Below are 22917 nucleotides of genomic sequence, written 5' to 3' on the forward strand. Positions count from 1 at the left end.
AGTGTCCTTCTTTGTCTCTTGTAATAGTTTTTATTTTAAAGTCTATTTTTTCTGATATGAGAATTGCTACTCCAGCTTTCTTTTGATTTCCATTTGCATGGAATATCTTTTTCCATCCCCTCACTTTCAGTCTGTATGTGTCCCTAGATCAGAAGTGGGTCTCCTTTAGATAGCATATATACAGGTCTTGTTTCTGTATCCATTCAGCCAGTCTGTGTCTTTTGGTTGGAGCATTTAATTCATTTACATTTAACGTAATTATATGTATGTTCCTGTTACCATTTTCTTAATTGTTTTGGGTTTGTTTTTGTTAGATTTTTCCTTCTCTTCTGTTTCCCGCCTAGAGAAGTGCCTTTAGCATTTGTTGTAAAGCTGGTTTTGTAGTGCTGAATTCTCTTAACTTTTGCTTATCTGTGAAGGTTTTAATTTCTCCATCAAATCTGAATGAGATCCTTGCTGGGTAGAGTAATCTTGGTTGTAGGTTTTTCCCATTCATTACTTTAAATATGTCCTGCCACTCCCTTCTGGCTTGCAGAGTTTCTGCTGAAAGATCAGCTGTTAACCTTATGGGGATTCCCTTGTATGTTATTTGTTGCTTTTCCCTTGCTGCTTTTAATATTTTTTCTTTGTATTTAACTTTTGATAGTTTGATTAGTATGTGTCTTGGCATGTTTCTCCTTGGATTTATCCTGTATGGGACTCTCTCCGCTTCCTGGACTTGATTGACTATTTCCTTTCACATGTTAGGGAAGTTTTCAGCTATAAACTCTTCAAATATTTTCTCAGTCCCTTTCTTTTTCTCTTCTTCTTCTGGGACCCGTTTAATCTGAATGTTTGTGCATTTAATGTTGTCCCAGAAGTCTCTGAGACTGTCCTCAGTTCTTTTCATTCTTTTTTCTTTATTCTGCTCTGCAGTAGTTATTTTCACTATTTTATCTTCCAGGTCACTTATCCGTTCTTCTGCCTCAGTTATTCTGCTATTGCTTCCTTCTAGAGAATTTTTAATTTCATTTATTGTGTTGTTCATCATTGTTTGCTCTTTAGTTCTTCTAGGTCCTTGTTAAACGTTTCTTGTATTTTCTCCATTCTATTTCCAAGATTTTGGATCATCATTACTATCATTATTCTGAATTCTTTTTCAGGTAGACTGCCTATTTCCTTTTATGTGTTTGGTCTGGTGGGGTTTTACCTTGCTCCTTCATCTGCTGTGTGTTTCTCTGTCTTCTCATTTTGTTTAACTTACTGTGTTTGGGGTCTTCTTTTCGCAGGCTGCCGGTTCATAGTTCCTGTTGTTTTTGGTGTCTGCCCCCAGTGGGTGAGGTTGGTTCAGTGGCTTGTGTAGGCTTCCTAGTGGATGGGACTGGTGCCTGTATTCTGGTGGGTGGAGCTGAATCTTGTCTTTCTGGTGGGCAGGGCCACCTCCGGTGGTGTGTTTGGGGGTGTCTGTGAACTTAGTATGATTTTAGGCAGCCTCTCTGCTAATGGGTGGTGTTGTGTTCCTGTCTTGCTAGTTGTTTGGTATGGGGTGTCCAGCACTGGGGCTTGCTGGTCGTTGGGTGGAACTGGGTCTTAAATATGTCCTGGGTCTTAGTGTTGAGACGGAGATTTCTGGAAGAGCTCTTGACGATTGATATTGCATGGGGCTGGGAGGTCTCTGGTGGTCCAGTGTCCTGAACTTGGCTCTCCCACCTTAGAGGCTCAGGCCTGACACCAGCCTGGAGCACCAAGACCCTGTCAGCCAGATGGCTCAGAAGAAAAGGGAGAAAAAAGAAATAAAAAAATAGTAATAAATTTTTAAAAACTATTAAGATTTAAAAAATAATTTTTAAAAAAAGAGGGCAACCGAAGCAATAAACAAATCCACCAGTGATAACAAGCGTTAAAAACGATACTAAGATAAATGTAAAAATCAGAAACAAATCAGTTGCCGACAGCAAACCCCACGTCCACAGTTGCTCTAAACGTCCATCGCCTCAATTTTGGGATGGTTCGTTGTCTCTTCAGGTATTCCACAGATGCAGGGTACATCAAGTTGGTTGTGGGGATTTAATCCGCTGCTCCTGAGGCAGCACGGAGAAATTTCCCTTTCTCTTCTTTGTTCACACAGCTCCTGGGGTTCAGCTTTGGATTTGGCCCTGCCTCTGCATGTAGGTCGCCCTCAGGCATTTGTTCCCACCCAGACAGGATGGGGTTAAAGCAGAGGCTGATTAGGGGGCTCTTGCTCATTCAGGCCAGGGGGAGGAAGGGGTACGGTAGTTATAATTGGAATGTGGGGCGAGCCTGCGGTGGCAGAGGCCAGCATGACGTTGCGGCAGCTTGAGGTGCACCATGTCTGTGTTCTCCTGGGGAACTTGTCCCTGGATCATGGGACTCTGGCAGTGGCGGGCTGCACAGGCTTCTGGGAGGGTAAGTATGAAGAGTGACCTGTGCTTGCACAGGATTCTTGGTGGCTGCAGCAGCAGCGTTAGCGTTTCATGCCCGTCTCTGGGGTCCATGCTCATAGCTGTGGCTCACGCCCGTCTCTGGAGCTCATTTAGGCGGTGCTCTGCTTTATGTGGGCAGACGGGGGGAGGAATCCCCTCTCCTTGTGCACCCTGAAAAAATGGTCTCTTGACTGTTTGGCAGGTCCAGACTTTTCCCCAGGATCCCTCCCGGCTAGCTGTGGTGCACTAGCCCTCTTCAGGCTGTGTTCACGCAGCCAACCCCAGTCCGCTCCCTGGGATCTGACCTCCGAAGCCTGAGCCTCATCTCCCAGACCCCACCCACCCCGGCGGGTAAGCAGACGAGTCTCTCAGGCTGGTGAGTGCTGGTTGGCATTGATCCTCCGTGTGGGAATCTCTCTGCTTTGCCCTCTGCACCTGTCGCTGTGCTCTCCTCCGTGGCTCTGAAGCTTCCTCCTGCCCAACCCCGTCTCCGCCAGTGAAGGGGCTCCCTAGTGTGTGGAAACTTTTCCTCCTTCACAGCTCCCTCCGCAAGGTGCGGGTCCTGTCCCTATTCTTTTGTCTCTGTTTTTTCTTTTTTCTTTTGCCCTACCCAGGTACATGGGGATTTTCTTGCCTTTTGGGAGGTCTGAGGTCTTCTGCCAGCCTTCAGTAGGTGTTCTGTAGCAGCTGTTCCACATGTAGATGTATTTTTGATGTATTTGTGGGGAGGAAGGTGATCTCCAGGTCTTACTCCTCCACCATCTTGAAGGTCCCCCCGCCATTTGTGGATTTTCTTTCATTCCTGTTTTGGGTTCCTAGAGCTTCTAGAATCTGTGGCTTGATATCTTCTATCAGTTTTAGAAAACTCTTAGCCATGGTCTCTTATACTATTGTTTCTGATCCATTCTCTCTGTAATCTCCTTTGGAGACTGCAATTTCGCTTATGTAAGACTTGCATCTCATTGTCTGTATTTATTGTCTTTACTCTTCCTCTTACGCTCTCTTCTATATTATTTATTTATTTATTATTCATGCTTCATTCTGAAATTTTTCCTTTTTCTAACCAACAGTTCTCAAATTTTAATGTCTTTAAAATGACCTGGGGATCTTTTAAAAATATAGATTCTGATTAACTAGGTCTGTAGTGGGGGCTTAGATTCCACACATCTAAAAAAGCTCCCAGACATTAAAAGGATAATAAGTAAAAACTAAGGAAGTATAAATAAAGTATGAGTTTTAGTCAGTAGGAATGTATTGTCATGCTGGTTATGAGCAGGACCCAGATTCACATTCGGGTCTATGTGATTCTAGAGCCCATGTTCTTTCTCCATCAGGCTATAACTTCATTAAATCTGCATTAAGCAAACTAATTACCAAATGGAAAAAAGTAGGAACATATCAGTATTGGTTCATTAATTGTAATAAATGTACCATGTTAATGTAATATGTTAATAATTGGGTGTGGGTTATATGCAAACTCTGTACTACCATTGCAACTTCTCTGAAATCGAAAACCATTCTAAGATAAAAGTCTACAGGCATACCTCATTTTATTGTACTTCACTTTGTTATGCTTTGCAGATATTGCATTTTTACAAATTGAAGTTCTGTGGCAGGGTCAGATGATGGTTAGAATTTTTTTAATAATAAAGTATTTTTAAACTAAGGTATATACCTTATATTTTTAGATATAATGCTGTTGCATGCTCAGTAGACAACAGTATAGTATAAACATAACTTCTGTATGCCCTGGGGAACCAAAACATTTGTGCTAACTTGCTCACTTTATTGTGGTGGTCTGGAACTGGACCTGCAATATCTCCAAGGTGTGCCTGTATTTAAAAAAAAAAACACTCCTAGGTTATGTCAGTGCTACTGGTCTACAAATCACAATTTAAGTACAGTATTCTAACCTGTCTTACCAATTTTCTTTTCAGTTATATCTAATCTACTGTTAAACCCACTCATTAAGTTATTGATTTTAGTTATTGTATGTTTAATTTCCAAAACTTAAATTTGGTTCTTTCTTCAAAATAATTTTTAGTTATCCGACAAAAATTCTCAAGCTTGTCTTTTAGCTCTTTGAATATATATAGCAGAGTTACCTTAAAGTTTGTGTGGTAACTCTAACATCTAAAGCCTTTTCAGGTCTGTTTCTTCTCTTTATTGTTTTTCTCTCATGTTGTCTTTGAGTGGCTCTGGTTGTTTTTTTTTTGTTTGTTTGTTTGTTTTGTGGTATGGGGGCCTCTCACTGTTGTGGCCTCTCCCGCTGTGGAGCACAGGCTCCGGACGCGCAGGCCCAGCGGCCATGGCTCATGGACCCAGCCGCTCCACAGCATGTGGGATCCTCCCGGACCGGGGCATGAACCCGCGTCCCCTGCGTCGGCAGGCGGACTCCCAACCACTGCGCCACCAGGGAAGCCCTGCTCTGGTTGTTTTTAATCTTGTGTTGGACATTGTATTTACAGAATTTTTTTGTAGAAATAGAGTACTAAGATGAGGTTATAATTCCAGAGAGGAATTATGTTTGCTTTTGCTAGATCCCTAAGCATCCCAGCAAGCCAGGATGAGCTCGGAAAAGCTCAATCCAAGAATGAGATGCGCTATAGTCCCTGCAAAAGCTTACCTACTTCTCGTTCCCTCTACTCTTGGGGTGCAGCTTTTCAGTGTCCCAGCCCAAAGCAAGGGGAATCACTCCTATCTTCCTCCAGTTGCTTTATCCCCTAGGCTGTGAAAAGTCTTTTCAGACTCTAAGTGTAAACAGTGGGTTGGATTAATTCCACCAGAGGGCACTGAGAGGAAGGCCCATCCCTCGTTTAAAATGATTCCTCTAATTTTAGCAATACACTCCTCTTCCAAGTCCTCATAATGCAGAAGTCCGTTTATTCAACCCAAGTACCAGTGACTTCAAACAGGAAATTTAAGAACACCATGGGTTTCATTCTACATCCTTCTTCCTCCGTATCCCAAAAAGTCACAAATTCAGATTGAAGAATAAACTTGGAAATGATGTATGCTGTCAAGGCAGAAATTTAAGTTCAGCTTTGTGGTTCTCAAATGTTAGTGGACATCAGAATTCTTGATAAGGTTGTTGACCATGCATATGTCTGTGTTCTATCCCCAGAGGGTCCTGAGTCAAAGTGTTCTCCACACACTCTCTGGAGTTGTTTTGATGCAGGTGGTCCCTGGGCCACACCTTGTAAGACCCTTTTGTGATTTTGGACTGAGCAAAGGAACCCTGAACTGGATGTGATCAGAGTGAGTTCTTTGGCCTCTGGCCCACTCTGAGAGCTTGGGCCACTCACTGTATCTCTCTGTTTCCAAATTAATTAATCAAAAGGTGGGTTCTTGACTCACGCCCACTTCCCCAAATGCTCTGTGAGGAAGAAGGTATGAGGTCAACATGTGCTCCCTGTAATCAGTCCAAGAACAGAAATACTTACTCTTTCGGCCTGCTTATCTGCTAGGCATGTTCTAAGCTGAGATCCTCTCGGATTCCTTCTTGTGCATTAACATCACTTAGGACTATTTACGGTAATATTCATTATGGCCAGGTGTGGCTTTAAGCTTTCATGTCTCTCACTGTTACTAAGAAGACCTGTATTGTCCGAACACTGTGGCTCCTGAGAAGCAGATGGCTGAGGACAGCACCTTGGGACCTGTTTGCTTGTACTTGGTTTGGAGTTGTGTGACGGCCTCAGGCTGCGCAGGCAGAGAGGACAGGCGGTTCTAGGTGGCGTTATTGGAAGAGGGACCTTTGTTGACAAGGTTTTGGCTTCTGACCTGGGCCCATTTTGAATTGTCTGTGATCTGGTGTGGGCAGGCGGCCTCATCCTGCTGACAGACAGTTAAAGGTCAGACAGAAATTGTCAACTCGAGACGGCAAATAGATGTTAAGAAGCAAGACCCTGTTATTTCTCCTATTCTCTGTTCTAAACGTGATTTATCAAGAGAGTCGTCTGTAAAAGAAAGCATCTGTCTTAGTTTTTAAATTTTTTTTACAGAGTCAGCTCTTTGGAGGTAAAATATAAAAGGAGAGAGACAGGCATAACAAAGAGAAAAGTCATCTGCTCAGCACTGCTGGTTGTGGAGGTTGAGAAGCTGGTGTATGACTAGGTTAGTGGGTATCAGTTGAGAGAATACACATATTTATCGAGCACCTACTGAGTGCCAGGCCCTGTCCTGGGAGCTAAGCATAAAGAGGTGAATCAAAAGCAGTTCCTCCTCTCGTGGAGCTGATACGCCAGGGGAAGAGCCATAGTCCCAGCAGTGTGATCAGTTGCTTAATGTCTCTCCAAACTGCAGTATGTGCTATGAAGGAAAGGAACACGGTTCTGTTACAGCAGATAACAAGGGAGCCTGGCCTAGACTGAGGGTCAGGGCGGGCTTCTGTGAGGAAGTAATGCCTGAGCCAAGATCTGGAAGAAGGGCCGGGGATGGGAGGGGGCTGGCGCTGGGGCCACACCAGGGGCAGAGAAGGGAGGGCGCCTGGGCGCAGGGCGTAGCATGTGCCATGACCCCACACGAAGACGCCCAGCGTGTCCCGGAGGAGGAAGAGGGACGCACGGGTGAGAGGAGCCCACGGCGGAGGCGGTGGGGAGGAGCGGGGAAGACTTTATAGACCACGTGAGAGGCTTCGGGTTGTCTTAAACCGCGGGAAGGTTTAAGCAGAGTAGAGCCGTGATGGTGTTTGTGCTTCGAGAAGAGGACCCTGGCTCAGTGAGGAGTCTGGTTAGGAGGATGGCCAACAAGGACCCAGGAAGGGCAGGTAGGAGGACGTTGCAGTGTTAGCAGCTGGGCCTTAGCTGGCAGTGGACGTGGAGAGAAGTGGGCAGATTTCAGAGACGTTGAAGAGGAGAGACAGGCAGCAAGGTGGCAGTCACACTTGTCTTTCCTGGGCTGTGCTCACCTGCAGTCTCTCTGTCACAGGCCAGCAGGAGGTATCTGAATGGATATCGATAGTCCTGTCGGCCTCTCTGATGAGCCCAACACAGAATCTAGAATGGTCCGTTCCCAGCCAGGGTTTCCGAAGCGACTGCAGGGCAGACATTTCCATTCCACACAGCTCAGGTGTGTGGAGAAGCTGACAGCTGAGCGCGGGCCCTCTGCATGGGGCACCGTGGGCTAGGAAGGGGTGGGGGGTGCGTAGCTCCCTCCTCAGTGAGTAGAGAGAAGGCTGTCTCCCATCCTGTCTGTGGGCCACAGCTCTCCTCCTCGCTCCCTGTGTCAGCTAGCTCAATGAAACGTGCTTCTCCATCTCCATCTGTTGCATCCCTTCTCATAGGAAGTGATCTTGATTAGAGAAAACATGGAGGCTCCCTGAGCTCTGAAAGGCTTAAGTGACCCCAGTACATTTTCTTAGTCACGCTGTGGGTCTCCACCCCTCTCATTCTCCTTATTTTATGCTTCCTCTCTCTTCGTCATATTTTTATGCTGCTTTTTCTCTGGATTTCCCATCCATGCTGAGAACAAATGACATGCTAACGTGTTCAGTTGGTATCATATGTGGTAGCTTTGAAAGAAAGTGTCAGAATGTGTAAGGGAAGTTATAGGGCAGTGGAAAGTATCCATGGCAATGTTACCCTGTTTAGCAAACAAGTTAAGAAAATTTATGCTGCGATAAAGCATAATTTAGAGATATGCTTTGGCTGGTCCAAGTTGAAAACTGGTATTTTCCACTGGTTGACTGCAAAGCAAAAATAATATGCGTACACTTTGTGCCTTGAACTTTATAGCAGCAGTGAGACAGGATTTCTCACACTGTGTGTAATTATGGAAGTGTCACGTGACTTTGGGGTATATCCATGACTCATAACACCATCAAATTTCATTTAGGACAAGTACACACCTTTTTCCCTGCAGTAAGATGACCTTTGGTCATCCGTACTTCACCAAATGTTTTTCTTGCGAATTCTGCAAATATGTTAAGATAGAAACCTTTCTATGAAATCCAAAAATGCTTACTTAACACAATCAGTATTTATAAGAAGAAAGTGCGTTGCCATCACTCACCAGTGGTGCATCCCCAGTGCTACTCATTGGAGTCTTCAGGGTTCCAGCCACAGGTGTCTCTGTACACCTCGGTGCCTTTGGAATTACCTGGAGTGGATGTCTCTTGTCTAAACTTGGCCCAAGTGAAAAGATTAAAAGCAATAGCGTGATGCAGCTTTCTGGTGGAAGGTCTGGTTTTCGTGTTGGCTTTGAAACTGACGTCAATTCAGTTTTCTTACACATACAGTATGTCAAAACAAATTAGGTCCTGACACATGAGTTCTCCGGGATTTGAACCATACTTGTCCACCTAGGAACTATGTACTGCAAAGGAACTATGAAAAAATCTAAGAGGACCTAAGTGTGGGAGCTTCCTGAGAGGTAGAAATCTAGAGCAACCATCTTCCAAAGGCAAGGGCAGTAAGTGACCAGTTGGTAAAGATTTGTGTCGTCACGGCAACAAATAACATGCTGTCCTTGCTAGTTGTCGATGATTCATTGTTGGGAGGACTTTTTCCTGGTAGCTGGAGTTAGACATATCCTGGGTAGTGGTATATATATTTTTATAATGCTGTATAAACATAAAAATAGCCCATTATCCAATTACCCAAGAGCTATCGGTAACATTTTATATTTTTGAATGTTCTTACAGTGTGTGTGTCCTTCTGTGATTCAAACTACTTTTTTTCATCCAGCAATATATTATAAATACTACACTGTGCTGATGAAAACAACGTGGAAATCTGCTTAATTGGGATGTCGTCACTGAGCCTAACTGCTTAGTACATAGTAAGCATTCAGTAAATATTTGAGGCAATCAAATGACAGGGGCAGCATGGTCTAGCTTCGGTGTGAATCGTAATAGGCATGTGCAAGTCTCTCTACATAAAACAAGTGATTAACATCTACTCTGTTTTTGGTGATCCCTGTAATTACCTCAACCGGAAAAGATTTTCTGATTTATGGCGTTTTTGTCTCTTCGTCTGTCCTTCAGTCTACCAGGCTGAACCCGGGCTACTCAGGTGGCACCAGGCAGGTGCTGCGTCTGTGGCTGCCTTTCCAACCCCAGGGTCTTCCTGTGAAAACACTAATGGTGAGGCCTCGGCCCCCAGGTGCTCAGTGCAGGGAGAGAGGCACGTTCAGCCACCACCCATTCTGAAACCCCACCGCGCACCCAGGGAGCACTTGGTACGGTCCTTCTTCTTCTGCCCACCCACCCCATCTCTCCCCTGAAATCACAGATAGCTGCCCAACTGAGGATGGTGTTTGCAGTTATTCAGAACACCTAACCTAACTTGGGATAAGCAGAGTTAAACCACCTTATTCTATATCAGAAAATCTGAGTCATTGTTTGAGTGAAGTCATTTTCCAATCCGCTTATCCACCAGACCTCCCGTGTTGAACACTGCAGCTTTACCTTTTCATTTTCCAAGTTACAGAAAAAAGTAGAAAATCTGGACTACAGCTCTGTGATGCTCCAGTCAGTAACTTGAAAGGGAGGAATAAAAGCAGGGGAGCCAGAGGCCACATGAAGCGGAACATCACCTAGTGCATCTCAGAAGCACAGGCATTTGTCTTCAGAAGGACATGTTGCAACCCTAGAAAATCACACCTGGAAAATTATTCCAAACAAGGTTCAAAACATAGACTTCAGATGAAACAGACTCAGAGGAGTAAACACCAACAAAACAGAGGATTTCAAAAATCTTTGAAATGTACACAGCCAAAGAGTTGGTTTCTGTGCTTTGTGGGGTTTCAGGTTTAGCTCACGTTTATCACTTCCCTCTCAAACAAGTTTCTGAGGCTGCAGGGCCATGGAAGGCTACTGTGAAAAGGCCCTAGAACGTCTCTACCAGCCAGCAAGAGGAGAAACAGCCCAAGACACACTGACAGAGAAAGTACCGTAAAACCTTCTTGCAGTGACCCAACTCCCCTCCTGCCCGGAAATGCCTGCATACCCCACTGTCTGACTCACCCAAGAGCAGACAATAAGCAATCGCATTTGTTGATTAAAAGTCAACCTATCTAGAATATAAATAGTCCTTTCAAGTAGCTGCATTACTCTATCTGTGAAACATGTAGGAAGTCTGCTCTGTGTCATTTTTCCATTAAAATGCAGTCTTAACAGAATTCCAGCTACCCAATAACATCTGCTCCAAATTTTCTTATGATTTATAGGACCATGTGGCCAACTCCACGTATAAATATAGATTTTGAGAGGGACCTTGTTCTAAATACAAGTAAAAGTAGAAAGATAGGTATTTAATGACATCATCAGATTTGTTTTAGATCTTAGAACATCATATTGTCAACCAGATGTCCATATATCCATATTTATTATTTCATGTCAGTGAAACATAAGAGTGCTTCAGATGTATATGTTCTTTGTAATTAATTTTGAATATTTTACACAAATTATTTCCATAACAGCTGCAGGCAAGAGAAAGAGCAGATTCTATGAACTCTGCGGCTGGTGAAACTCAGTGGTCATGCAACAATTCAAGAACAGGTCACATCCCATTCTTTTGACTCTCAGATTACTTTTTGGTTGATAGTTTCAACTCAAGATTATAAAAAAGCTTCCCTGGTGGCGCAGTGGTTGAGAGCCCGCCTGCCGATGCAGGGGACGTGGGTTCGTGCCACGGTCCGGGAAGATCCCACATGCCACGGAGAGGCTGGGACTGTGAGCCATGGCCGCTGAGCCTGCATGTCCACAACGGGAGAGGCCACACAGTGAGAGGCCTGCATACGGCAAAAAAAAAAAAAAAAAAAAAGATTGTAAAAAAAAATTTTTTTTTAAATAAAAGTAAGGAAATACATGGCCATATTTGATTGAGGGTAGAGGGGAGTGACAATGCCATTCAAATGTCAGGAAGTTCCTACGTCAGGGTGGCCTTCTACTTTGGCGGGGAGTTTTGTTTTGGCTCACTCTGGCCGCTGTGTGGGGAGTGGACCAAACTTTGGGGATGCAAGGGTGGAAGCGGGGAAGCTCTGCCACTCTTCTTCCACGTAAGAGACTATAATCGCTTGGACTTGGGTGCTTGGTGCTCACAGAGAAGATGGAGAGCAGGACGTCAGCTCAAGAGAGATTGGAGAAGGCACCTCAGACGGCTTGCTGGGTCTTATGGAGGGTGAGGGAGCACATGGGGAGAAGCTAGCCCTCAGGTCCCCGAGTGGATGGTCCCACCACTCGTCACAGGAAGAGGCCAGGGCTCAGATCAGGAGTTTCAGTCTTAAACTGGCGTGCTGCTGAGACTTCAGGTGGAGGTGGCAGCTAGGAAAGCAGGCGGGGTGCTGGGCCTCAGCCCCGCACACACCGAGTCAGCTCTGCCGTTGTCTAGGTGGTAGGTGAGTGTCCGTGTAAACATTGTTTGGAGAAAGTAGACTGTGACCACAAAAAACATTGAAAAACACTGCTGTAAGCACTGGGGAGTCAGTGGAGGATTTTAATCAGGGAAATGAGTTGAATGGATTTGTCGTTGAGTCCACCTGGGAGCAGTAGAGAGGAGCTGGAAGGAGGTTTCAATCTCCACTGGCCCCTCACCAGCTGTTTGGACTTGGGCTAATTAGGTCAACCCTCTGAGCCCCAGGTTCTCTGACAGCCAAGTGGAGATGGGACGGCTTCCTTTGGAGGGTTGTTATGAGAGTTGGAATGAACATGTCGAGGATAGTACACACTTAACACATGTGGAGTCGCTTCTCCGCGACTGAGCACGTCTCCACGTGGTTCAGCAAGGGGGCGGCAGGAGGGTAGTTCCAGCAGCGTACCCAGGAGGGGCAGGTAAGTCCTGGCCTGTGGGAGGAGAGCAGAGTCCAGGCACTGGGTTGTGGACAGTGGTCAGGGCAGTGCTGATGAGTGGGGCTGGGGGCTCTGATGCAAGGGAGTGTCGAGGAATTTGGGCGAAAAGGGGAGCATCTGGGGTTTGGTCAGGTGGCGGGACCGCCCGGCGGCCCTGTGTGTAAACAGGCCCTGTGTCCCCCCACCCCCAGCACTAGCCAGCAGAGCTGTCTCCCCTTCCTTTCCTCTAGTGCCCTCTCTTCCCCTTTCCATCTCTGCTGCTGCTCGTGGCCACGGCTGAGCTTACAGCCTCTTCCTTCCTCTTCCTGCCTCCTAGCTCCCTGGCTCCCAAGCCTCTCTGCTCTTCACTCCGCTTTTCCCACGGCACTAGCCCTTGAGCACGCTCCCTTTCTTTTCCTACCTCAGAACTTGGTTTCCAGTTCTTTACAGTCAGCGTGCTAGTTGCGAGCTCTTTCCTACCAAACAAGGGATTGCTTTCTTTCTGGCTCTCTCCAGGGCTGGAGCCCTGCTGTTTTCTCCTCCCACTCCAGCTGCTGCCCTTGCCAGGCCTCATCTTGCGGGAGGTGTCCTGAGTGACAGCAGGAAGAAGGGGTCGTGGCTGGCTATCCAAAGGCCACCTGAGACAGCATGACCCGGGCAGTGGCCCTCCGGCACTTGGTGCGGACAGGGATGCCTTTCTTTGGTGGGAAGCCCTATGCCCCTTTCCAGGACCCGGCTCCTTTGCAAGTCAGACTATAACCAGGCTAGTGTCTGGGGCATGTGGATTCAGAGCAGGGGGGTGGAGCTGGTCCCCGAAGTTCTTCCTTTGGGTCAGGGTGAGGCCTCTGCAAGAGCCCTGCCCCGCTGCGCCACATGGCGAGAGCTGCGGGGAGGACAGATGCCCTTTGAACCTCCAAATCTGGGCCTCTCTTGCTGAACACATGCCCTTTTCTGTCCTCCTCTCCCTCTCCTTCTGGGCTTCCGTTGCTGAGCAATGCCTCTTTAAGTTGGTTAAGTCACCATTTAAGCGACACTTTGCTGTCAGCCTAGGAGCTCATCTATGTGGGAGAGACACCTTTAACCCATGTTCTAGGGACCGGTGCCTGAACAGGCATCTGTAGGCGTTTTCCTAGGCGTCCTCTTTACAAATCATGTGCAGATCTCCACTTCCGAAAGGTGTGTCCTGTGATGTGTTCAACAAAGTCTGAGTTGACTCGGAATATACAAAGAATTTTTTAAAGTCAACTTTGAGGCATAATTTGACTTAAAATGCATCCATTTTAAGTATACAGTTTGATGAGTTTTGGCAGATCTATACATTCATGTAGCTACCACCACAATCAAGATACAGAACATTCCCATCACCCTAAATAGTTCCCTTGTGCCTCTTTGCTACTCTCCCCCGACCCCTGCCCCAGGCACCCACTTATCTGCTTTTTGTCAATATAGATTCGCCGTACTTTTTCTAGGTTTTTATATAAATAGATAATATAGTATTATTATAAATAGTATAGCATAATGTTTTTGAGATTCACCCACATGATAGCATGTTGTTGATAATTTATTCCCTTTTTTAATCTGAGCAGTATTCCATTGAATGGCAATAAAAATTTGTTAATCTCTTCACCCGATGATAGATATCTGGGTTGTTTCCAGTTAGCTATGACTACAAATGCCTTTTCCGATTCCGGATGTAGCACCTGGAGTGACCATAGTTATTGCCCTTAGAGAGCTTGAAATCTTGGCAGGAAGAGATTTAAATGATATGATACTTGTGACGGTTTATTATTGGATGGAGTCAAGTGCAGAAATGCCTTGTATTTGTGCCAGGTGTTATGGAACAGTCGGAGAACGAGAGTACAGTGAGCGGGACTCACTGTGGGTGATTTTATTTCACTGGTGGTGGGGGGAAAGGGAGATATTAAGGACCCGTCAGATGAACAGAGACCAGGGGACAAGTGTCATGCCTCTGGGAGCAGGCTACGGAAGGGCACAGAGGGTGGCAATCCGGGCAGGTAGGACGGGCCATGCAGATACCCTCAGACCTAGATTAGAGAGTCTGTGTTCAGTGAGAGCAAGAGAAAGAGCTGGAAGGCCTTGAATACTGGGATTAGAAGCCCAGAATTGATGTTCCCAGGCAAGAGAATGGAGTTGCTGCTGGTTTGGGAGAAGGGAAGGGTATGGGAGAAAGCAGTGTTTCTGAAAGATTCCCTTGTCATTAATGTGTGAGATGGTTTGAATGGAGCAAAGACTGCAAGAAAAGAGAGAATGATGGGTGTTGATTTGAGCTTGTTTTCCTAACGGCTTCATGGGTGAAGTCCGATTGCCTTCCCAGCTGCAAAGGCATGCCCAGTGGGTGGTGGAGTTCAGCAGAGAAGCCCCGGGGATGGAAGTTGCATAACCCGCCAATGCCATGGCATATTAGTGTGCCATTGCTGCATAACAAATTAGTTCAAACCTAGTGGCTTATATAATTTTTTTCAATCTCACAGTTTTCATGGGTCATGCCTAGGTTAGCTGGGTTCTCAGCTCAGGATCTCACCAGGCTGAAATCAAGGTGTTGGCTGGGGTTGTGTTCTCGTTTGGAGCTCAGGGGCCTCTTCCAAGCTCGTTCAGGGTCTTGGCACAATTCAGGTCCTGCAGTTGTAGGCCTGAGGTCCCCGTCTCCTTGCTGACTTAGAGGCTGCCCCAGGTCCTAGCCAGGTGGCCCCCTCCATAGGCTGTTCACAGCATGGCTGTTTGCTTTCTTCCAGGCCAGCAGGAGAGTGCCTGTTGCTGCTGCGTCTCTTTTACAGGCGTTCAGATTGTCAGGCCTACCCGGGATAACCTCCCTTCTGGTTAGCTCAGGGGATCTTAATTACGTCTACAAAATCCTTTTTGCCATGTAAAGTAACATAATCATTAGAGTGATATCCCTTCCTGTTTACAGGTCCACTCACCCTCCAGGGGGCAGACCCTGCAGTGTGCACACCAGGGGGTGGCAATCTTGGGGGCCGTCTTAGAATTCTGTCTCCCACACGCGGTTGCTCTTTTGACTCCCTGTTTCTCCACCTGTAAAGAGAGGGGCTCTGGGCTAGGTCCTCCCAGAGGTTCTGCTCTGTGTTTCCCTTATTTGATGACTATGAAGTCAGGTTGGAAGCACTGTTACCAATCATCTCTTTCAAAATGTGACTTGAAGATTGTGGTGCCCAGGTGGGCAGAGATGTCTGAGAATCATTGAGAGGGGTGCGGGCTGCCAGGAGGGACAGCCACGTGACAGGCAGGTGGGTAAGTTGTGGAATGCATGGTTGGGGTAGTTAGGGCGGCTCACACATGTACTCTTTCATTCCCTTCTCTTTCTTTTCCTCCTTTTCTACCAGCACATGGTAGGATTGTACCTCCCCAGCTCCTGGCTGATTCAGCGCAGCCGTGTGACTTACTTTAGCCAGTGAAATGTGAGCAGGTGTGATGTGTGTCGTTCTGAGTAGAAGTTTTACGAGCCAGTGTGTGTGTGTGTGTGTGTGTGTGTGTGTGTGTGTGTGTGTGTGTGTGTGTGTGTGTGTGTGTGTGTGTGTGTGTGTGTGTGTGTGTTTTTGCAGTACGCGGGCCTCTCACTGTCGTGGCTTCTCCCGTTGCGCAGCACAGGCTCCGGACGCGCAGGCTCAGCGGCCATGGCTCACGGGCCCAGCCGCTCCGCGGCATGTGGGATCCTCCCGGACCGGGGCACGAACCCGCGTCCCCTGCATCGGCAGGCAGACTCTCAACCACTGCGCCACCAGGGAAGCCCCAGTGTGTGTGTTTTGTCTCACTCTCTTTTCTTCTGCCACAGTGACTGGCAAGATCTGAGATGGTGGCTCCATCAGCCTGGGTCCCTGAGTGAGGGGGATGCAGAGCAAAGCTTCAGCCAACCCACAGTGGGCATGAGAAATAAACCTTTGTTGTTAAAAGCCCCTGAGATTTGGGGTTCTTTGTTACTGCCACGTAACCTAGCCTATCCCTGCCTGATACAAAGGAGGGTATCACTGTTAATCTTGCTGCCACCTTCTCTGTCTTTTTTAAATTGAGGTATAATGAACATACAACATTATATTAGTTTCAGCTGTACCACATAATGATTCAATATTTGTGTATATCGTGAAATGAGCACCACAATAAGTCTAGCTAACATTCGTCACCACACACAGTTACAAATTTTTTTCTTATGATCAGAACTTTTCAGATCTACTCTCTCTTTTTTTTTTTTTGCGGTACGTGGGCCTTTCACTGTTGTGGCCTCTCCCGTTGCGGACCACAGGCTCCGGACGCGCAGGCTCAGCGGCCATGGCTCATGGGCCCAGCCGCTCCGCGGCACGTGGGATCTTCCCGGACCGGGGCACGAACCTGTGTCCCCTGCATCGGCAGGCGAACTCTCAACCACTGCGCCACCAGGGAAGCCCAAGACTTTTTTTTTTCGTAATTGGAAGTTTGTACCTTTTGTCTGCCTGCACCCATTTCACCCACCCCCCAACTCCCTGCCTCTGGCAACCACCATTCTGTTTGGTATATCTATGAACTTGGTTTTCTTTTTTATTTTTTTAAGATTCCACATGTAAGTGAGATCATAGTATTTGTCATAGTATTTGCCTTTCTCTGTCTGACCTATTTCACTAGCGTAATGCACCCGAGGTCCATCCATGTTGCAAAAATAGCAGGGTTTTCCTCCTTTTTATGGCTGAATAATACCCGATTGTATGTATAGATTACATTTGCCTTTTCCATTCATCTGTTGGTGGACATTGAGGTCGTTTTTATCTTAGCCAGGCTTCTGATCCAGTTTCTGCTGTGAGATATAGCTGGGGACCCAATCCAAAACCTTCATAAAAAGTGACTGTGTTGCTCTATAGTCATGAATTTTCTGTCATTGAAACAGAACTACCCACCTGCTCACTGAGGGAAGACACTCTCTCAGACCCTAGTACCTCAGCCCTCCTGACAAATCAGCTAATTTATTTGAGAACAAATGAGTGTAATTAGCACATTCAGGGGAAGCTGCCAGTCAAATGCAGCCACACCTGATTTGGAGATGTTTGATGCAGTGTACTTGTCATCTCTTTCTGAAAATCTCAGTTACCATGCCATCTGCACCGAATCCTCACTCTCTTCTTTCCTGACACCTATCACTTGTCTGTCCATCATGTAAGCATCTTACGATTCTTGTTTTTCCAGACTTTCATGCTGACGATGGCTTTCTCTTAGGGTCTTTTCTGCCATCACCCCCAAAAGGCCACTCAGCAGTTTCCTCTTCCTGTGTATTTTGAAACTCTGTTCCTTCTCTGATGTCTTCTCAAATCTCAGCCACCTTCACACCTGTTCAAACGCTCTGTTTGCTCCCCTTCCTCTGGGGACCACTCTACCCCCTTCTTCGTAGACTTGCCATTGAAACGCTCTGCTCCGGGGTTTCTTCTCATCCTCCTCTCCCTTATCTTAGGGCTTTAGGGTGGCACTTCGTTACTGGGATTATCTACAGTCATTCTCTGGCTCTCAAGACCTTTGTCCCTGCTGCACAACTGCCAGATGAGGGAAAACGCTGGGTCATGCTGGGCTGTCACACAACGATCACATGCAATAATCTGGACTCATCCCAAAGACAATATAAATCATTAGTGTCTGCAGGTGGGGACCCCCATGTGGAACACAGGCAGAGATCACCCTGAAGCAAAGACTGAGAACAGTTGCTGCTATGAGAGGAAATTATGCATGAAAGACTGTCACCATGTAAATTACTCCACGGTGCAAAGAGGAGGGAAGGAAGACACAGAGAATCTGGCAGTTAGAACAGTGACAATAGCCAACAGTTAATGAGCACTTACTATGTGCCAAGCACTCTGTAGACACTTCCTGTGGATCATCTCCTGCAGTCATCCCGTTTCCTGTGACATCACACAAGTCTCGTGCCCATCTGTCTGGTGGGGAAACAGAGGCTCAGAGAGTTTAGGTAGCTCGCCTAAGGTAACGCAGCAAGTGAGCAGAGAGCTGGGATGAGATCCTGGACAGGACAGTTCCAGAGCCTGTGCTCCTATCCAGGAAAGGAGGGGCCCTACGTGCTGGATGGCGACCCCCTGGTGTTTATAATGATTCCCTCGGCTGCAGGGTGGAAGGCCTGCTGCTCCCCGGCCCCTCCACCTTCCTCTCTAGCTTCTTTACCCAAGACAGACTGAAGAAACTTTGAACTCCCTTCCTCTGCTGGTCCTAAGAGCTTGGAGCCTCGGGGTCCAGGCCACGGGTTCCGGGGTTGGCTTGCCTCTGCCCGGTGGGAGTGAGAGGTGAGCGTGGGTTATAGCTTGGCCGCTACAGGTATCCTGTGGGGTTGCACTGCCTTGTCTTTCAGAGTCAGGGAGAATTGAATTATTCTTGCGTCAACTCCCCTGACACCGTGAAAACCATAGCCTCCCTCCCTCCTTCCTCTGCAGCTTTGCTCTGCTTATAAAATGAAAAGCAGATTGCCCCGGGGGGGCTCAGGCAGGCCCTGCATCCCAGGTGTGTGAGGAGGGGAAGGGCCATCTGCTTCTCATTGACCTCAGCAGAGCCTGCTTAGACAAAGGGCCAGTGTGCAGCCCTTGCCCACCCGAGCAACCACAGCCATGACCCCGGGCCTGCTGCCTGACAGGCTCGGGAGGTGCCCTCCTCCGCCCCGCAGGCCGGGCTTGGAGTGTGTTGCCTAGAGTGAGGGGCTGGTTTCCCCCTCATTTGGCCATTTCTTCTTTCTTTGCTTCCTAGAAGGATGGGTTTCAGCTGTTTCCCCAAGACTCCTGGTAACCTGATAGAGCGACGTTAGTATGTGTGTGTAAACATGGAATGTAATCCACATTCGACGCAGAAATCCTAGAAGAGTAAAAAGAAGCAAAAGCTGGTTACAGTTCCACTGCCAGGGGTTTTGGTGTCTGTTCTGCCTATTTTCCGTGAGTATTTTTCAACATTTATTTTTAAAAACAAGAAAAACCTAAAGCACACGTCAGTTAGGCAGTGTACTAAGTATTTGCCTGGAAGATCTCAGGCCGTAGACCCTGTACGGCCTGTACTTTGCTTAATACCGTTTTTACAAAGGAAGACACTGCAGTTTAGAAGGGGCAGGAAATCTGCCCAGGATTACCTGGGGGGATGGGCGCGGCCAGGGCTCAATTGCAGGCTGGGTGCTCCAGACTGTACAGCCCCAAACCACCCTACAACACACCTGTGCATGGCATGTGAGCTAGTTTGTCCTATTTTTCAGTAAACAGTAGATCAGGACCACTTTCCCATTCAGTCTGCAGTCCTCTATACATGATGTTTACAGCTGCATATATCCCATCCCACAGACTTACCTTAGCCTGTTTAGCCAACCCCCTGATTTTGGATTGTTCCACATTTTGCCATTGTCATCCTGAGATGATAGCTCAATTCAGACGTCTTTAAGCCCATCTCCCATGATTTGGTAGTAGTGGGATTTCTGTGAATGGGCATGCATACTAGAAAGAGGTTTTCCTTTTAAAAAAAAAAATTATTTATTTATTTATTTATGGCTGTGTTGGGTCTTCGTATCTGTGCGAGGGCTTTCTCTAGTTGTGGCAAGCGGGGGCTACTCTTCATCGCGGTGCGCCGGCCTTTCACTGTTGCGGCCTCTCTTGTTGCGGGGCACAGGCTCCAGAAGCACAGGCTCAGAAGTTGTGGCTCACGGGCCTAGTTGCTCCGCGGCATGTGGGATCTTCCCAGACCAGGGCTCGAACCCGTGTGCCCTGCATTGGCAGGCGGATTCTCAACCACTGCGCCACCAGGGAAACCCTAGAAAGAGTTTTGAAAGCTATGGCAACTTGTGTTTAAGAAAAGTTACAATCGCAACACTGGGTATTATAATCTTTCATCTATCAAATAGGCAAGAATTTTTAAAATTTCTCACTTTTCTAGTGATCAAACTGCACTTTCTCATTCGTTCATTGTCAATTTTAATTTATTCTTTTGGAAATTTACTGCTTATGCTTTTTACCCAGTTTTTTTTTTAAATTGATTTGCAAAAGCTTATTACATTAAGGATATTGATCCTTTGCTGCCTTTGCAGATACGTATCTCGGTTTGTTGTTTACCTTTTTATCTTATGATGTTTTTGTATTTTTGTCAGAGAGGTTTAAAAACGTTATGCAATTCGTCTGTCAACCCTTTTCTTTGTGCTTTCTTCCTTTACTATTTTATTTTTTTTCAAACTTCCTTCTGTCTCCCCAACAATATTATATAAACATTAGTATTGGATAGGATTTTTAGCCTGTTGTTTAAAATCAAACGTGTCACAACGTGAACTAAATTGCTGAGATGTCAAAGTGGGTAACTCAGTGATGGAAAAGAATGAAGTGAAGAACGCATATCAGCTGACGGCCCAGGAAAACAAAACTGATAAACCCATGCATGGACAGTGAAACCAAGATGCAGACTGACATAGCTGTTATTTTATAACAACTTTAAGAGAAAGAAATGTGTGTTCATTTTTTGGTCTGATTTTTCAAACTTGTCAGGAAGATCTCACCATTTCTTATCTAATTAGTGGAATTCATAAATGTTTTCTTTAAATATTAGAAAGTGTGGCTTAATTTTCCTCGTAATTATAGAGCTAACATTTTATGACTTTAAACAGTTTTTGCATAGAACTTCACCCAGTGTCTATGTGTTCAAATTTAAGATATAATCTCTATTCTGCCACAGAATTCAGACTCAGGCAGTGCCATCCTGACCTCAGCCTCCAGTCCTCAGTCCAGACCTCCTGATACCTTATCAGTTTCTTCCCCATGGGAAGGAATAGAAATCTTATAGGTGAACAAGTTTTAGGTAGTTTCTAACTGTGAAACCTTTAGAGATGATGTAATTTACTCATATACATGAGGAAGGATATACAAAAAGCAGGAAGGAGCAGCAAAATATGTACATGAGTGATCCACTCTACTGCTGGGAAATAACACGGAGTGCCAATGTTATTCCAACGTTACCTTTCCCAGGCACCTTTCCTTCCTCCCTCTGATCTCTTCTAATCACCCCAATTGGCCAAACCCAACCAGAAGCCAGAAGGCAAGAGAGCCCGGGCAATGTGACCTATAGACAGTACAGATCCAGGGTCACTGAGCAAGGTAGAGAAAAGTGGAGAATAGACCTGATGGTGAGCAGGGGCACAAACAGAGAATAGCCTGGATAAATAATTTTAAAAATCAAAAGTTCACCTTCCAGAGGTAACCTTGATTAACCCTTTGGTAGATTCCATCAATGACTTTGTAATATGCATTACTTTTTTTTTATGCATTACTTTTTTTTATTTACTTTCTTAAAAGTAATATGCATTACTTTTACTACTATATAGTTGTTTTTTAAGGCATAGTTAACGAAGGAACAAAGTTCCAAATGAAAAACTATTGAAAGACGGGCTTGATGACAGATAATAATTGCATTTGAGTGGTTTATTAACTTTCCCAGTACATTAAAACACACACACACACACACACACACACACGCACACACACACACACACACACACACACACACACAATGACCCAAGTCACTCTTGGAGTAATTTTTTTTTTCTCGTGAATTTTTTAAATACAGAAAACTGTTACTCAAACTTCTTGAAATGTAAATGGTCTTTTTTATTGAACTGTGCAGCTATTCTTTTGTGGACAAAATTAAGATTTTTTTGTTTATTAATTTTTAAACCACAACATGCTGAGTATGTGATTAGGGATAGCAAACGAGCGACACATGTACCGCCATGCTCCATTTTTTCCCGGGCCAGTCATCGCTCATTGATCCCCCTAATTATTTCCCATGGAGTTCAGATGTGGTTCAGAATCCTACTCAACACAACAACCCTCAGTACAGTGACTCTTACAAAATGAGACCTATTGCTGTCTTGTATGTCTAGCAGTCATTAAGAATAGAACTGTAGTGCCTAATAGTTTAAGTGGCCATCAACTGCAACAGAAGATTCCTCCTAAATTATGGGGTGAAAGATATGGCGCAAAAATATCATTTCTTGGTCTCAGTAACATGTCAGAAGCAGAAAACAGCTGAGGGAAAGAGTGAAGGGCTAAGCCTGAAGTTGCAGAATTCTCCCATAAAACAATCAGACTGGATTTTGAATTAGGGCTCTCCATAAAAATAGTGCATATGCAGAATTCCATATTCTCCTACCCTTAAAGTTTATGATCTCAGTCACTGGTGTAAGTCTATTTTGAGTGCTTACGTATCTAAGAATATCTGTCTATTGACTTTATTCTGAAGGCCACAAAATTACTGGGTCCCAACATTCTTCCCTCAAAACCCTCTGAAGGCTGCCACACATAGAGTGGTAAAGGAAAAGTCTGAAGCCAGCCAATTTTTATATTCTTTGTAAGAAGTTGTCTTTCTTCCCTGATGCTTATAATGTACAAGTAAGTTATTCTTAAAATTCAAATACTTTGCTAGAATGTGTTTTAAGTGAAGCCCTTGTATCAGGGGTCCCATTGCTAAATTTGGAGATCCACCAAAATGACTCACAAAAGTCCACGTGACGTGTACTCATGGCTAAGACTTATGACAGCAATGTATTAGGAGGATGCAACTGGCTTATAAGGGAAAAGGCACAAGCAGAGTCTGGAGGAACACAAGCACAGACCTCTTTATGTTCTCTGACTCCCATCAGGGGTCACGCAGAGCTGACTTTTCCCCAGCAAGGAAAATGGAACAACATGTGTGATGTGTCTGCCCAGGGAATCCGAT

At 45.8% G+C, this 22917-nt stretch overlaps 1 protein-coding gene across 1 annotated transcript in view; it reads left to right on the plus strand.

Moving 5' to 3' along the window:
- LOC307183175 (F-box/LRR-repeat protein 21) overlaps positions 1 to 19096 on the plus strand; it is a 90746-nt gene extending 71650 nt beyond the window's left edge. Inside the window, exon 9 of the transcript XR_013827393.1 lies at positions 18928 to 19096. The gene's annotated coding sequence lies outside the window, so the exon portion shown is untranslated. The remainder of the gene's footprint in view (positions 1 to 18927) is intronic.
- Positions 19097 to 22917: the final 3821 nt, after the last annotated feature.

Source organism: Stenella coeruleoalba (genome assembly GCF_951394435.1).
Source record: "Stenella coeruleoalba genome assembly, chromosome: 3".
In the NCBI taxonomy this organism is placed as follows: Eukaryota; Metazoa; Chordata; class Mammalia; order Artiodactyla; family Delphinidae; genus Stenella; species Stenella coeruleoalba.